The sequence below is a fragment of the Myotis davidii genome, unplaced genomic scaffold (genome assembly GCF_000327345.1).
Source record: "Myotis davidii unplaced genomic scaffold, ASM32734v1 scaffold27, whole genome shotgun sequence".
In the NCBI taxonomy this organism is placed as follows: Eukaryota; Metazoa; Chordata; class Mammalia; order Chiroptera; family Vespertilionidae; genus Myotis; species Myotis davidii.
Genome location: NW_006297821.1, coordinates 1579572 through 1588527, shown reverse-complemented (window position 1 = coordinate 1588527; position 8956 = coordinate 1579572).

Here is an 8956-nt window from a genome sequence, read left to right as displayed (position 1 = left end):
GCCCACAGTGGTGAGAGTGTTCCTAACACACTCTAATCTCTCCTCCCTACTGCTACTGCTACTGGGGAAACTCCAGTAAGTAAAAAAAAAAAAAAAAAAAAAGTTACCCAAACAAGCAGACCAGAAACAGACTCATAATAAAAAATAAATAAATTTTTTAAAAAGCAAATAGACTTAGATACAGAGAACATTTTGACAGTTGCCAGATGGGAAGTGGGTTGGGGAAATGGGTAAAAAGGTGAAGGGATTAATAAATACAAATTGGTTGTTACAGAATAGTCATGGAGATGTGAAGTGCAGAATAGGGAAGATAGTCAATAACAGTACAATAACTGTGTGTGGTGCCAGGTGGGGACGAGATTTACTGGGATGACCACTTAGTGAGTTATATAATTTCTAATCCCTGGGTTGTACACCTGAAACTACTATGATGTACATTAACTATAATTGAGAAATAAAAATTATTTTAAAAATTATTTTAAAAGCAGCTCTCCTTAAGGACTGGGAAGGGAACACAGAATGGGAAAGAGACATCTTAGTGTATACCATCTTACACTGTTTTGCTGTTTGGACATTATGAATATATGAACTATTCATGAAAGATCTCACAAAAATGCGTTTGCCGGAGAACCCCATTACTGCTTTGCTTATGGTATTTCTGCTTGATGCCAAACCACCGCTTGCCATACTGCAAAGGTGTGAGTCCCCCATCTCCTCTCTCTCTGTTCTGTTGGAGCACAAGTCCAAGGCTGCAAATAGAATGGGGGAGTTAAGGGTGATGGTGATTCCCGGCATTGCCTGTCTGGCAGTGAGCAATGTGGACCCAGGACTTTGGGGCCTCAGTTTCATCACCCGAGAAGTGGGTATACCAGTAAACACTCATCTAACCTTCTTCTCAGTTGTAAGAAAAATGACCCCTGTTGGATCTAATAAAGCTCACCCTGAATAAGTTTTCAGGCCTAAGGAGCTTATGGATTGCTAAATCAATCAAACATCGGTCAATCAATTAATACGGTAAATGTATTTAACTTGAGGTGCAGGGTTTGTAAAATTTCTACAAAGAAGTAAAATGCATGATTTTTTCCCCCAAAGAGGCACTCGCTGAAAAGTAATGTAGCCTAATGGATGCTCAAAAAGATATAAACTCTGATATAGACAGAGTTGGTCAAGTCAGTTCTACAGCTTGGAACAAATGGTTGAACATTTCAGGGCCTTGGTTTTCTCATTTGTGGAAAGAACATTATTGCATTAGCTACTGTTTCCAGCTGTCACAAGGGTTGCTGAGGTAGTTGTAACATGCTTAGGGCATTACTGGGCACAGGGAACAGTCAATGAAAAATGACCTTTTCTCTCAATTACTATAGATGCCCAGGTGGCTTTGGACTCAATTTCTGTAATGGAGCATCTTTTGGTTGGAGTTATATGCTTGAAAGCCACAAAACACTCAACTAATACCACCTTAAGAAAAAAAAATACTTTGTCTCAAATAACTGAATGGCGAGAGTGCATTTTTATTTTAGCTCTGGCTTGATCCAGGGCCAGCTCGGTCTTGCTCTGCTTCTCTGAGCACGACTTTGCTGTGTGCTGGTTTCCTCCAGAAAGTTCCTTAAAGGGGAAGACAGCTTCTGACATGGCTCCTACTGAGCCCTACCCCTTAATATTCTTGCTCTTGGCTAATCACCTCCCCTACAGGTTGGGCTAGACTAGCGGTTCTCAACCTGTGGGTTGCGACCTCTTTGGCGGTCGAACGACCCTTTCACAGGGGTAGCCTAAGACCATCCTGCATATCAGATATTTACATTAAAATTCATAACAGTAGCAACATTACAATTATGACGTAGCAATGAAAATAATTTTATGGTTGGGTCACAACATGAGGAACTGTATTTAAAGGGCCAGAAGGTTGAGAACCACTGGGCTAGACCCAGAGACCCATTTCTAATGAACAGATTCTGACAAAAGAGATGGGATGTCACTTTTGAGATGAAATTACAAAAAAGACACTGGCTTCTCCTTGCTCACCCTGTCCTGTTCTCTCTTGGTTGCTCACTTTTATGGAAGCCAGATGCCATGTGGTGAGCTGTCCTATGGAGAGGCCCAAGTGGCACAATACTAATTACAACCTCTGGCCAACAGCCAGTGAGGAAATGAGTCTTTCAGCCCAGTGGCCCGCAAGGAACTGAATCCTGACAGCAACCATGTCAGTGAGCTTGGAAGCAGATGCATGCCCCAGTCCAGCCTTCAGATGAGACCCCAGCCCTGGCCAACAACGTGATTACACCTTTGGGAGAGAACTTGAGATAGAGGACCCAGCTAAACTATGCTTTCATTCCTGACCCATCGAAATTCTGAAATAATACATATGTTTAAGCCACTAAGTTTTGGGATAATTTATTACATAGCAGTAGATAAATAATACATCTCTACTTGGAAGTTCAGGCAGGACCAGCCTTATATTCTTATAGATCCAAGGTAAAGAAAGTGTCTTTTTCCTGATCACTCAAAAAAAGTCCTATGATTCAGCCCTGGTTAGGCCTCAGTGGCTTACCTTGATTCATATACCCACCCTTTAAGACCAGGAGTTGGCAAACTATGGCCTATCGACTAAACCTGGCCCACTGCTTGTTTTTATAAATAAAATTTTATTGGAACACAGCCTCACTCATTCACATGTACTGTCTATCGCTGCTTTTATGCTAAAACTAAAAAGTAGCTGTAACAAAAACTGGATGATCCTCTACGTCTAAAATATTTACTATCAAATGTTTCTGTTGAAACCAGCAACCATTTCTGTCACTTTAGGAAAAACATTGCTGAACCTTGCTTTATCCCAATAACTCTGACCAAGGTCATTGGGTACTATGATTGGTCAAGTGTAGGACACATGCTTCCTCTTAGGTAGAGGGTATGTCAGCCCCATTTGAAGCATATGGCTGAAAGTGGGGGTGGACTGGACCCCCAGGATCTTTGGATGATGGTACTTACTCACCTGTTTAAAGGCAATTTGGGTGCATCTGTGCTGTCTACACTGGATTAGATTGAGAGCCGCTCTGTAAAGATGACCGCTGATTTGCAAGAACTTTTAATACCCCCCAAAATTAAATGCTGGCTGAACCTTCAACATACTAATCTTTCAAACTAATCTGAACTCGGCTTATCTTTCTGAAGACGCGTGGTAGCTTAGAGTTGGCTCAAAATGAACAAAGTCCTCTCTAGGAAGGTATAACATCTCCTAAAAAACAGAGGCATCTCCAGGAGTTTGATCCTTCCATGCAGCTTCTCCTGGGAGGGGCCTGGTCTCGGAGCCAGGAGGGAAGGCTGCCTCGCCACAGATGTCCACATGGAGACTAGCGGGTCTTCAGTAGATTGGGTGGGGAGTCCTATGGGCAGCTTCTCCTCTCTTCCCCATGAAAGGGAACTGACCAGAAATTAAGGGGGGAAGAAGAAGGAAAAGGAGGCAAGACAAGATGGGAAGAAGAGACCTGCTGTATTTGCATCCAGATGTCATAAAGACAAATACTTTTTTCATAACATGTGTATTAAAAGTGGGTTTAAAGTAGAAATGTAGGGAAGACATCATGTCATTCATTCACATAAATACTGAACATTGGCTACGGCCATTCAGTAGGTCATCTTAAGTTGAGGATTGCCCCAGTGGTCTCTTGTATTAGTTTCTGCCATGGAACAGCCTCAATATCTCAGTGGCTTTCCATAAGAAATGCTGATTTTCCTTTTCATGGGTCTGTGAGTTCCCTGGGGCTGTGCTGGGTTTGGCTCTGGGCTGCCAGTGGGTTCACAGGCCCACATGTCTGCGCCTGTCTCATTGGGCCATCAACTACACAGGCCTGTTCTTCTCACGACAGGTCACATGAGAGTGAGAGGGTGAGCCAAATTGTACAGGCACATTTAAAGCCCTCCTCCAATCAGGCCCAAAGAGCTAAAGTAAAACAATGGCTTGGCCCAAAACCAATGGGGCAGGGAAGCACACTCCACTCACCATGATGCCAGCAGGCAAGGGTGGATGAATGTAATTCTAAGCCAGGGAGGGAATGCCAACTGGAAACAATGTGCCAACTCACTTACCACATTTACTAACATTAAAAATAGGAATACAACCACGTGGCTAAAATCAAACGGATTGATAGATATATTTATAGTAATATAAATGTTTATATAAACATTATGTAGAAAACCCAAAATTTGATCAGCTTTATGGCACGTGACTTATTTTTCTGGAAAACTGACCCATGGGCTGTGGAATTGTAATCTTTGCTGCGTTGTACCACTAGGGCGAAGCACTGTCATTATTTTACAGCTTCTGGCTTGGATTTTGATCAGTAATAATGGTAAATTAGAAGCTGATTTACATACCTGTTCACCCAGGATAGTGATCAATAATGCCACTTCACTCTCAAAGGTTTCCCAGTTTGGGTGACAAACTATATGATCATCTTATAAATACAATATAGATACAGGATTTTGTTCTCCAGAAACAAACAACCTTCCTAAGAGCTAACACTCACCAAGAAGCACCAACCTTTAAAAAAAATAAGTATTTTGCTTTCCCGTTTAGAAAAACGCTCGTTACAGATGACCTCTCTTCCTCCAGACCTTCACATGTTCCAGCCCACCTTAAGCTGCTCACCCCCATTTCTGTTTTCTGTATTCAACTGTGTAACTCCTGCCCCTCATTTTCACTCCATGATTCAAGTCCAGTGAAATAAACGAGCTGTGTGAGCCGAGGCCAGCTGCTTACTCATGCTGTTTCTCAGTCTCATCAGCCCTAAATGGTGATGGTAATAACAGCTCCCGGGTAGGACTAAGGGGGATGGTCCGTGAGTTAATGTGACTGACACAGAGCAACTGCTCAGTAGGTAGTGGACACCCTGATAAAAATTCACAAATGATTCTAAAATCCTGAGTATAATGATGTCTTAAAAACTATCGCAAAGAGTGGGAAAAACCCAGATTTCTATCAGTCGATGAAGGGATAAACGAAGTGTAGTAGAGTCATACATTGGAATATTAGTTGGCCATCAAAAAGGAATGCAATACTGATACAAGCTACATGGATGAGCCTTGAAAACATTATGCTAAGTGAAAGGAGCCAGACACAGAAGATCCCATTGGTATGATTCTCATTATGTGAAATTATAAAAACAGGCAAAGGAACAGGGACAGGAAGTAGATTGGCGGCAGCCAGAGGCTGGGGAGAGGCAGGGGAAGGGCAGTGACTGCTAGTGGGGACAGGGTTTGTTTTGGGGGCGATGAAAGGTTCTGCAATCAGAAGCTGGAACTGGTTGCAAAAAAACACAATCACAGTGAGATGTTTAAAAATACTTCCAAAGTTTATCAAATAGACAAAATCTGCCGAAACCGGTTTGGCTCAGTGGATAGAGCGCCGGCCTGCGGACTGAAAGGTCCCAGGTTCGATTCCGGTCAAGGGCATGTACCTGGGTTGCAGGCACATCCCCAGTAGGAGATGTGCAAGAGGCAGCTAATCGATGTTTCTCTCTCATCGATGTTTCTAACTCTCTATCTCTCTCCCTTCCTCTCTGTAAAAAAATCAATAAAATATATTTTTAAAAAAAACACAAAAAACAAATGAGTTTTTTTTTTTTTAAAAAAAATAGACAAAATCTACGGGAGGATTACAAGAACTGAATAACAAGTCAACATGCTTCATTCACAGATATCCACCAAACTTTTACAAAAATCACTCATGAACATGGCCATAAAGAAATCAATCTAAAATGGTCCGGCCGATGTGGATCAACGGTTGAGCGTCAACCCATGTATCGAGATATCAAGAGGTCCCAGGTTCGATTCCTGGTCAGGGCATATGCCCAGGTTTCCAGCTTGATCCCTAGCAGGGACATACAGGAGGCAGCTGGTCAATGTTGATGCATCGGTGTTTCTATTTCTCTCTCCCTCTCACTTCCTCTCTCCCTAAAAATCAATAAAAAACATTTTCAAAATAAAAAACTAAAATTACAAGAAGTACTTTTACAGATCGCATTCTCAGACCCAAACCCATTATTATCAGAAGCCAAAAATGGTTTCACAAATTGGAACTACTTGAAAAATAAAAAGCATACCTTGATGTAATGTTCAGATTTGTCCCCCCTGACCCACAAACCCAGCCAACCAACCATCCCTGAAACTAAAATAACAAAAGATCCAGACATTTATGAAAGGATGCTTCGGAGAAAAATCTATACAAATATGGATGCCATGAAAAATTTTTTAAAGACTTTGAAATAAGCAAAAGAGATTTCTGAGTGTCCTGTTAGTTTCCAGCTCTGGATTGTCTAATTCTATAGGGGTTAGTGCCTCTCATTGTTTTTGAGGTATTTTACAACCTGTGGGTTATATAAAAATATAATAATGCAAATAAATCATCTACATAAATGCAAACAAACTGTTGCCCTGGAGATACCGACCAGTTGCATCTGTCTGTAAATTTATTTTTGTGTTTCTGATGGCTGTTGTAAGTCTGCATTTGTTGAATTAATTTTCCTTTGAACCTGTTGTACCATTTTACTGAGTCCCCAGTTAAATAAATAAATTAAAAAATCCCTAATATGTTCATTTTATATTTGTATGACAGTCTTTTTAAGTTTTTAAAAAATTACCTTTTAACATAGGTGAAGTCAAATGGAAAATATATAGCTTTAAATGCTTTCGTTACTAAAGGCTAAGAATAAGTGAACTTAGGGAAATTAGAATAACAAAATAAATGGAAAGAAAAGCACAGAAAGAATGCATAAAAAGATAAAAGCTGAAATGAATAAAATGGAGTAGAGAAAAGAAATAAAAGCGAAAGCTTTACTTTTACTTAATACGAATGACAAAATAAACTCTCAGCAAACTAAGATGAAGAATGAAAACACAAAACAAAAACAACAGAAATAAGAAAGCTGCTAAACAAATGTCAAAAGATTTAAAAATAATTTTAGGAGAATGTTAAATGGAAGGGCCACAGATTTAAAATTTAGAGCAAAGTGAAAATTTTTTTTCTTTTGAAAACTATAAATTACCTAAATTGATTCAGATGAAACATAAAACAGACTGAAAATTACAGAAAAAATTGGAAAGGTTATTAAGGATGTACAATGATAAAAGGCATCAGCCCAGATGATAAACAGATTAATTACTGAGATAACTAAATATTTGCTGGTTACTGAGAAAGAAGGCAAGAGTCCCAATTTATTTTCAGAATAGAATAACCTAAAATAAACAAACAAGCAAAACTCGAAGCACAAAAAAACTCGAAGCACAAAAAGACCTAGACACCAACTGCACTTACACACGCAGTTGTAAAGTATTCAAGGAAAATACAAGTAAATGAGATCCAGCAATGCATTAGAAAATGAATCCAACACGACCAAGAGGGCTTATTTCAGGAAAGCTAGGTGATTAGGTACCAGGCGATGTCCTGCACTAATTTACTATAGTAACGTATTTAAGTGCAAAATCCAAATACTTATATCAAAAGCTATTGAAAAGATATTTGATAATAGTAAGGAACTCACCCTAATGAAAACTCTATGTAAAAATTAGAGTAGCCCTAGGCGGTTTGGCTCAGTGGATAAAGAGTCGACCTGTGGACTGAAGGGTCCTGGGTTTGATTCCGGCCAAGGGCACATGCCAGGTTGCGGGCTCAATCCCCAGTAGTGGCATGCCAGAGGCAGCCAATCAATGATTCTCTCTCATTATTGATGTTTCTATGTCTTTCTCTCCCTCTCCCTTCCTCTCTGATATCAATAAAAATATATATTAAACAAAATTAGAGTAGAAGAAAATGACCTAAGTAGTGAAAACCAACACCCAAAGGAACTGTGTATTCTATATTAAATTTGAAAATTCTAAAACCACTCAGATTAAAGTTAGAGATGCAACAAGGATGCCAGCTATAGCAACATTGTTTGAAGGTTCTGGCTAATACAGTAGGACAAGAAAACAAAATTAGTATATATATATTGTAAGGAAAGGATAACACAATCTTGAGATGAAATGACTATGTCATAACCATCATATATTACATTTATCAGAGATCAAGAGTTTCTAATAAATACTGTCAATTAATAATAATTTTTGCTACTAGAGATTGGGACTCACAGCAGATCTACCTAATACACACACACAAACCCAAACAGGCAGCCAAATTGGGGAGATAAAAAGCCCCAAATGAAAGAAGAAGAGACTTTTCCATAAGAAGAGCTAAATGAAATGGAGATAAGAACTTTATCAGATATGGAGTTCAAAAGAATGACGGCAAAGATGTTCAACAGCTTGAGAAAAGATATAATAACTATGAAGACTAACATATCACTAATAAAGAATACAGTGGAAGGAATACCAGGTTGGGGGAGGCTGAGGATTGGATCAGTGAATTAGAAGACAGGGTAGAAAAAAACCAATCAGAGAACCAAAAGAAAAAGAAAACAATAAAAAAAACATAGGAGGACAGCTTAAGAGAGCTGTGGGACAACAGGAAACATAACAATCCTTGTACAATAGGTGTGCCACAGGGGAAGGAAGTGAGCAAAGGATAGAGAATGTGTTTGAAGAAATAATGGCAGAAAACTTCTTTAACCTGGTGAAGGAAAAAAGAAATCACACAATTTCAGAAGGCACAGAGAGTCCCAAGCAAGAAGAACTCAAAGAGGTCCATGCCCAGACACATCATAATTAAAATGCCTAAAATGAAAGACAAAGAGAGAATGTTAAAGGCAGCAAGAAAAAAGCATTTGTTACCTACAAAGGAGCTCCCATAAGGCTGTCAGATGATTTTTCATCAGAAACTCTACAGGCCAGAAGGGAATGGCATGAAGTATTCAAGGTAATGAAAAGCAAGGATCTGAAATCAAGATTACTATATCCAGCAAGGCCGTCATTCAAAATAGATGGTGAGGTAAAGAGCTTCCTGACAAAAAAAGGTAAGAGAGTTTTT